General features: G+C 46.9%; 1 long non-coding RNA gene across 1 annotated transcript in view; it reads left to right on the top strand.

Annotated features, from left to right (window-relative positions):
• Positions 1-692: 692 nt before the first annotated feature.
• LOC141047591 (uncharacterized) overlaps positions 693-8,966 on the top strand; it is a 92,606-nt gene continuing 84,332 nt past the window's right edge. The window contains exon 1 of the long non-coding RNA XR_012219838.1: positions 693-777. This is a non-coding gene — a long non-coding RNA (uncharacterized lncRNA). The remainder of the gene's footprint in view (positions 778-8,966) is intronic.

The raw sequence follows: 8,966 nt of genomic DNA on the forward strand, positions 1-8,966 counted from the left end.
CACCCGGCCGCAATCAGCGGCGCTCACCACGTGGGCGCCGCTGATTGCGCTAGACGTACTATCCCGTCCATGGGCATAGGGGCTCGGGTCCCATGGACGGGATAGTAAGTCTGATGTCAGAAAGGGGTAAATATGCACACACATTTTTTTCACATTATAAAACATATATATATATAATTTTTATTTTTATCTTTTTTATAAATACTAAATAAATTTTTCTTCTTCCTTTTTCAGGGTTATATCCCTGTCTAGCACGGTGGTATGAGTGCTGGAGCGTTGAAACTTTCTGCTTTCTTCTCTTGTTTAGCAGGAGTTAGTTTTTATATATATATAAAAAAAGTTTTTAAATATACTTTTTTCATTTTTCAAACTTCTTATCTGTAAAATAATTAAAAGAAACAATGATTTTATTTACTAAAGAATTGTTATAATGAAATTTCCTGTTATTTTATTCGTTTGAACTTTGACTTCTTTGCCGCAGTGCATTTGACTATTGGCGCCAGTTTTCAAACTGTGGATGTATATAACCTGAGACGGCTGCATCTATTCATATATGTCATCCCCTGAGGAAGAAGTTTTATTTACTTTGAAATGCGTTGGGAAATAAATGGTTAATCCTTTTATCTAATCTGGATCCAATATTTGTTCAGCAGCGCACTTAAGTCCAAAAATTTCTGTTCCATTATAAGCTTAAAATGTTGGCGGTCACCGAGTGGACCTTTGGACGTGCAGCAAGCTGATAAATGATCTTATATGTTTAAATCTCTCCTGGAAAGAGTGAGTATATTTCTTTTATTTCCTTCAAACATCAACTCGGATAAGACCCTATTGCGCTTTTTTTTCCTATAGTTTTTATACACAATACCCCTTTGACGAGACGTACAGGAGGGCCACCTGAAAACAATGTTCCCATTATTAGGAATTTGTACTCCCTTACTGTTTTCTTATGCATTGTATGCAAGGCCTGCCCTGCATCAAATTTAAATGCACCCCAGTACCCCTTTGAAGCCATGTACAGGATGGTCATCTGAAAGCAATGTTCCCATGATTAGGAAGTTGCTACTCTTATATTGTTTGCCTATGAAGTGAATGCAACACCTGCCCCAAATTTGGATGCACCCCAATACCTCTACATTTATTAGGAAGTTGGTACTCCCATACTGTTTGCCTATGCAGTGAATGCAACACCTGCCCCAAATGTGGACACACCCCAATACCCCTTTGAAGCCACATATAGGATGGCCACATGAACGCAATGTTCACATTATTAGGAAGCTGATACTCCCATAATGTTTACCTATGCAGTGAATGCAACACCTGCCCCAAATTTTGACGCATCCCCAATAACCCCTTGAAGACACTTACGGGATGGCCAACTGAAATCAATGCTCCCATTATTAGGACGTTGGTACTCCTATACTGTTTGCTTATGCATTGCATGCAAAGCCTGCCTTGCATCAAATTTAGATGCACCCCAATACCCCTTTGAAGCCACATACAGGATGGCCGTTATAACCACCGTTGGCATAACTCAATTAAGGTGGTGCACAAGTAGGGTCCCAATCCGTGAACTTGTGAATATAGACTTGACACACACACGTGGATTCCAATGCAAAATAGTGTTTTAATAGAATGCAGTAAATACAGTGACGTTTCGGTCTATATGACCTTCATCAATGTACTGTAAATAAAATGATTACAATTTTTGTAAAAATAAATAATGTATATACATATCATGTTCAAAAAATAAGCTGGGTGCAGAATGTATTTTTTTCACACATAATACATGCCAAGTAACATCAATCACCAAACAGCCAGAAGGCATATTATATACATTACTGAGGAGAACAATACTAAAGATCAGGTAACAAGTAGTAGAAGAAGCAGATACCCCTGTACTGTACTGAGAACTTTATATGTGGGCAACAAAAGCCTGTGAGGCAAAGAAGCAGGGGCATGGAGTTTGTACTGCAATAAAGTGCTGGTATATAGGAGCGTGAAAAATCTACAATCCAATAGTGGTTTGGCAAACTGCTTGTGGCCGTTTATCTAGAACTAGAAATATTGCCACCGTTAAGTCTATATTTCCCGTTTTAGGCTGAATTGTGTTAAGGTATGCCAAAAGGAACTTACCCGTCTATAGTGCGCAGTGTGTATGCCAGGAATGACACGGCTTCCACCGCTTGTCCCGGGTGCTGGACTTATCGTGGCCGGCGGTGTATTTATGTAGAAAGAATATGGCGGCTGGGCGGAAGTGTGGAGCAGGAAATAACCCGGCGTGCGTTTCACCGCCGCCATCTTGCGTTCCACCAGCTGGAGAGCATTGTGGGAGGGGGAGCAGCCTGCTCTTCGCATCTCAATAGGGAGATACTGTGAGGGGCATGTATAAACTGTGCATCTGAACATGCAGTCTAGTTTTTTGCTTCGAAATCCGGTCACGTATGGGTTGTGTGAATTCTCCCACGTAAAGAAACCCATAGGGGCATTTAATCAAGTATACAGCAAAAGATGTATTGCACATATAATATTCTTTGATATTGTACTTCTTCCCTGTGTAAGGATGGTAGAAGAAACTACCATTTTGGACATTATTGCACTGTACGCACTGCAAGCAGGGGAAGGTGCCATATTTTGGGTTCATAAGGAAACGCTGTGGTATGGATGGATGGGAGGAACCCACGTCTGCTCTAACCAACAAATCTCTTATGTTTCGTGGTCTCCAGAAACAAGGGAGGAAACGTTCCTTAAATTCATCAATGTTAGGATGGGCTGTAAGCAGAATATGCCATTGTCGGTCTATGGTAGTGTGCAATCGATATGCCAAAGAATGATAATCATGAACGAAAGGAATGCGGTTTTTGATGTTAGGTTTTGACGGGGCGCTTAAATCAAATGAGTTCAGTATGTTTGGAGGGTACCCCCTCTCCATAAATTTAGAACGCATTTCTTCCATGCGTTTGCCCTGGATCTCTATGTCTGAGACTATTCTTTGAACTCTTTTCATTTGGGATTTCGGTATAGAGTTTTTCATCCTTGTGGGTAGAGTTGAGCGAAACGGGTCGGTCAATTTCATAAGTCTCTGTCTTTCGCTGAAGTCGGGTTTCATGAAACGAAACGCGACCATAGCGTGAGGTCGGCCATGAGGTTGGCAACCAGAGCGCCAAAGTCGCGTTTCAAATGATGCTTCCAGCGCCCTTTTTCAGCCAATGATGGAGGACGCACACTGTGGGCAACGCGATGACATGAGCATCGGTCACCACCATCTTTGAGAAGGGCATGCAAGTGATTGGCTTGCTTTGTGTGGCGTCACAGGGGCTATAAAAGGGCGTGCACGCCGACCGCCATCTTACTTCTGCCGATATTAGCATTAGGGAGAGGTTGCAGCTGCTGATTCTGAATAAGGGAGAGCATTAGGCAGGGAAGAAGAACAAAAAAACTGATTCTGCTGCTAGCGATTTCCACTGTACAACACAACAGTTTGTGTGCAGTGACAGGGGAGGCTATATTTTGTGCATCAGCTCTGTTGGTTATTGGGCTGCCTTATAAGGCTCCCTGACAGCTGCATTGCTGTTTGCACACTGATGTGCAAACTGCTTTTATAAAAAAAATAATACTTTTCTTCCTCTTTTCTGCAGTTACCAAACGTTCATTTTTCCACACTTTTGTGTGCAGCAGTCCTGCTTATTAGGCTGCCTGCTGCCATACTTGGACTGAGAGCACCATTGTCAGCCTCCTAAAATCTCTAGGGAGCTTCCAATTCTCCCCAATACTATATACACACCTTGTGCATGGTCATACACCTGCCTATTTCAGCCTGTTAAATTGAGGTGTAATGTATAGTGGGCCTGAGATAATAGCTCAGCCTCCTAAAATCTCTAGGGAGCTTCCAATTCACCCCGATAGTATATACACACCTTGTGCCTGGTCATACACCTGCCTATTTCAGCCTGTTAAATTGAGGTGTAATCTATAGTTGGCCTGAGATAATAGGTCAGCCTCCTAAAATCTCTGTGGAGCTTCCAATTCTCCCCAATACTATATACACATTTTGTGCATGGTCATACACCTGCCCAGGCCTGGATTGGCAATATAACCAACCGGGCATCTTCCCGCTGGGCCGCTGTCATGTGGGCCGCGGGCGGCAGCGCCCGATCATCTGGCCGCTTGCCAGCGGCTGTGGCCACTGTGGCTCCTGCCGCCGGCCCTCTGTGGGCACGGCGGTGATAGTTTCCAAGTTCCTCCCGCACTGCAGGGAGATAAGCCACCACGCCTCCCCCACGCACCCCATCCTCGCCGTAGCATGAGACCCCCCCGCCCCTGCAGCCACTCACAGTGTCGCTTGCCTTCTCTGTTGGCAGGACCTGTGATGAGGTCACAGGAGGGGAGGAGTCTGGGGGTCACATGATCAGGAGCCTTTGTCCAGACCCCTGATCATGTGACCCCTGACTCCGCCCCTCCTGTGACCTCATCACAGGTCCTGTGCGCACAGCCTTGTCTCTTGGTGTCTGCAAGACTGCTGTGCTGTTGGCTGTTGTCATGGTGCTGGATGAGATAAGTATGTGTGGGGTCAGGAGGGGTTTACAGGGTAGATTTAGCAGGGCTGTATGTGTATGGGGTGTACTGAGCGGAGTCGTGTGTGTATGAGGTGTACGGAGCGGAGCCGTGTGTGTACGAGGTGTACAGAGCGGAGCCGTGTGTGTACGAGGTGTACGGAACAGAGCCACGTGTACGAGCTGTACGGAGCAGAGCCGTGTGTGTATGAGGTGTACGGAACAGAGCCGCGTGCATGAGGTGTACGGAGCGGAGCCGCGTGCGCGAGGTGTATGGAGCGGAGCCACGTGCACGAGGTGTACGGAACAGAGCCACGTACACGAGGTGTACGGAACAGAGCCGCGTGCACGAAGTGTACGGAACAGAGCCGCGTGCACGAGGTGTACGGAATAGAGCTGCGTGTACGGAGCAGAGCCGTGTGTGTATGAGGTGTATGGAACAGAGCCGCGTGTACGAGGTGTACGGAGTGGAGCCGTGTGTGTATGAGGTGTACGGAACAGAGCCGCGTGTACGAGGTGTACGGAACAGAGACGTGTGTACGGAGCGGAGCCGTGTGTGTACAAAGTGTATGGAGAGGAGCCGTATGTGTATGAGGTGTACGGAACAGAGCCGCGTGTACAAGGTGTACGGAGCGGAGCCGCGTGTGTACTTGGTGTACGGAGCAGAGCCGCGTTTGTTTGGGGTATACGGAGCAGAGCCATATGTGTACGGGATGTACGGAGCAGAGCCAAGTGTGTACGAAGCATACAAAGCGGGCTTTTCCCACGGACACAGGAGTACACGGCGGAGCCCCGAGGAGCATTTTAAAACACACACGTGATGTTCCACCTGAAGTGATGTGCTTGAAGCTGACCGGAAATGAGATAATTTCTTGAGGAGATTGTAACAGAACCAGGAATGCTTCAGATCCATCACCGTGTCCTCCTCCGACAGCGCAGACAGCAGGATTGCCTTGGAATCGGGGATGTCGGCCATGTGAGCGGATCATGATATGTCCTGCATCGGGAGGCTTAGGTGGGCACTACAATGGGAGCCGGGCTGCTATAGTATCTTTATAGAATCTTTCTTTATTTCTTTCTCTCTTTTTCTTTCTTTCTCTGTTCTTTCTCATTCTCTGTTCTGTCTTTCCCTCATTTTCTTTCTCTCTCTGTTCTTTCTTTCTCTCTCTAATCTTTCTTTTTTCTTTCTCTCTCTCTGTTCTTTCTTTCCCCTCTTTCTTTCTTTTTCTTTCCTCTCTTTCTTTCTTTCTGTTCTTTCTTTCATTTCTTTCATTTCTTTACTTCTTTCTCTCTCTATTCTTTCTCTGTCTCTCTCTGTTCTTTCTTTCCCCTCTTTCTTTCTCTCTCTATTCTTTCTCTGTCTCTCTCTGTTCTTTCTTTCCCCTCTTTCTTTCTCTCTCTCTCTGTTCTTTCACTGTCTCTCTCTGTTCTTTCTTTCTTTTTTCCCCTCTTTCTTTCTTTCTCTTTTTTCTTTTTTCTCTCTTCCTTAGTGCCAGTCAGTGTGCCCATAATGCCAGCCACTGTGCCCTCAGTACAAGTCAGTGTGATCAGCAGTGCTAAATGGGTGCGATTAGGCGTGGACATGGGTGTGACTAGTTGCGGATGGGTGTGGCTGGGCATGGCCTAAAATTTGCAGCGGTGCGCTGCGCGCGCCGCAGTCTTTGCCACTTTTGCCCTACATCAAAAGTTGGGAGGTATGATAGGGGCAGCTATGACCAGGGGGTCTGGTTGCCCAATGGATAGCAGTTCTGCCAGGAATTCTGTCACCGTGCGTACAAAAGGGGACAGAGCTTTGGGAGGAGTACTGTACCTAAAAGCAATAAATAGGGCTGAGCTGAAATACTGGACACAGCTGTGACTACATGGTATATAGTCATGTTAATCTCCTCTCACTGCTTGTAACCTACAACTGTACAAAAATATTATATAGTCACCATGTGACTAGTGGGCCTGTGTAACTTCAAATGCCAGGCCTGAATTTTAGTCCCAGTCCGCCCCTGCACCTGCCTATTTCAGCCTGTTAAATTGAGGTGTAATCTATAGTGGGCCTGAGATAATAGTTCAGCCTCCTAAAATCTCTAGGGAGCTTCCAATTCTCCCCAATACCATATACACACCTTGTACTTTGTCATAGACCAGCCAATTTCAGCCTGTTAAACTGAGGTGTAATCTACAGTGGGCCTGAGATAATAGTTCAGCCTCCTAAAATCTCTAGGGAGCTTTCAATTCTCCCCAATACCATATACACACCTTGTACTTTGTCATACACCAGCCAATTTCAGCCTGTTAAATTGAGGTGTAATCTATAGTGGGCCTGAGATAATAGTTCAGCCTCCTAAAATCTCTAGGGAGCTTCCAATTCTCCCCAATACTATATACACCTTGTACCTTGTTTTACAGTACCATATAGCTGGTGGTATTTTGGGTACATTTTTCCAAAAATGAGGAAGTATGGTGGAAGAGGTCGTGGAAGTGGGCGGGGGTTGCCAGCTGGTTCTGATGGTGGTGGGGGTGGTGGTGCATCTGCAAGTAGTGGCAAAAGCACAATAGCACCTAAGGCAGGAGGTGTTGAGCCTGCGTCATCGCCTGGCTCCACAAGGCCTCGAAGGCTCCCTTTTCTGGGAGTAGGTAAACCGCTTTTAAAGCCGGGGCTTCAGGAGCAAGTTTTGGCTTACACTGCTGACACAGCCTCCAGCTCTATCGCCTCCTCTTCTGAAGTTTCAAAAAATAAAAGCACTGAGTCGTCAGTGGAGGCTCCTGGTCAGGAACAACACCTTTCCTTGTGTCCTTCACCCCTACCAAAAGTGAAGGATGCTGCAGGCCACACTACAGATTACTCTATGGAGCTCTTTTCACATACCATGCCTGGGTTATCAAGTCAAATCGTGAATTACCCAGTCCAAGAAGAATCTGACATGGAGTGCACTGATGCACAGCCCCTGCTAGATTTATCTGCTGGTACATTCACTCAGAGCACTACATTGTCCTCGCAGTGTACTGAGCCAGAATCTGACCCTGATGAAACTCAGGTGCCCCTTCCCGCATACTATACCACCTTACACGGTGACACAGAGGAAGGTGCACATGAAATTGAAGAGGAGGTGATGGATGACCCAGTTGTTGACCCAGATTGGCATCCATTGGGGGAAGAGGGTGCCGCTGCCAATAGCTCAGAAGAGGAGGAGGAGGATCTTCAGCAGGCATCGACATCGCAACAGCTGTAATCTGGCAGGCCTGTAGCAGTCCAAAAACGGTTTACAAAAACTCAAAGAGTTGCAGGACAGCTTGGCCAGAAGGTTAAATTAGCACAGCGTGCAAGGCCTCAAAATGTCTTCCATAGTAGGAAGAGTGCAGTGTGGCACTTTTTTGAACAAAATCCTAATGATCAGGCAAGAGTTATCTGTAAGAAGTGTGCAAAGACATTTAGCCGAGGGAAAAATCTGAGAAATTTGAATACCAGTTGCATGCTTAGACATTTAACCACCATGCACTTGCAAGGGTGGACGGACTACCAAACCTCACGTACCACATGTGCACCTTCTCCGAATGAAGGTAGTCAGCAACGCTACATCGCTTCCCCCACTGTAAGCCCACCGGTTAGCACACCACCAGCAGCAAATGTTGAGGTGTCGTCGCAAGGCCAAAGCAGTCAGGGAATCACAATGTTATTGCTATGAAAGACTGAATCTAGGCCATCAGCAAGACCACCAACACCATCACCATCACCAACCCTCTCTCAGTCCACCATGTCCACCGCTAGTTCCACCATATGCAGCTCTCAAGTCCAGCTCACCCTACCAGAGACTCTCAGTAGGACAAGAAAGTACTCATAGTCTCATCCACGTACACAGTGTTTGAACGCCAACATTGCCAAACTAATCTCATTAGAGATGATGCCCTACTGGTTGATTGAAAGCGACGCTTTCCGCAAGCTCATGGCCTACGCAGTACCACGCTATGACCTACCCAGTCGGCACTTCGTTTCTCGAAAAGCCATCCCAACCCTCCACCTGCATGTGAAAGACCGCATTGTCCATGCATTCAAGCAATCAGTGAGTGGAAAGGTCACCTCACAACAGATGCATGGTCCGGTAGGCATGGCCAGGGCCGTTACGTGTCCATCACTGTGCACTGGGTTAATGTGGTGGATGCAGGGTCCACAGGGGACAGCGGAGGTGGTACAGTGCTGCCTAGCCCACAGTATAGGAAACAGTTGGCTGTAGGCGTTCGACCCTCCTCCTCCTCCAGAAGCGAAAGCTCGTCCACAGAGCCCAGTTGCACGAGCACGCAATCCACAGCTGCCAGTGTTGCACACGAGGTGTCCCACTATCGAACAGCTAGTGGTAAGCGTCAGCAGGCTGTGTTGAATATGATGTGTTTGGGCGACAACAGACACACCGCGGAGGTACTGGCCGA

This window comes from Dendrobates tinctorius, unplaced genomic scaffold, assembly GCF_039654945.1.
Source record: "Dendrobates tinctorius isolate UK_male_01 unplaced genomic scaffold, ASM3965494v1 ptg000128l, whole genome shotgun sequence".
Classification (NCBI taxonomy): domain Eukaryota; kingdom Metazoa; phylum Chordata; class Amphibia; order Anura; family Dendrobatidae; genus Dendrobates; species Dendrobates tinctorius.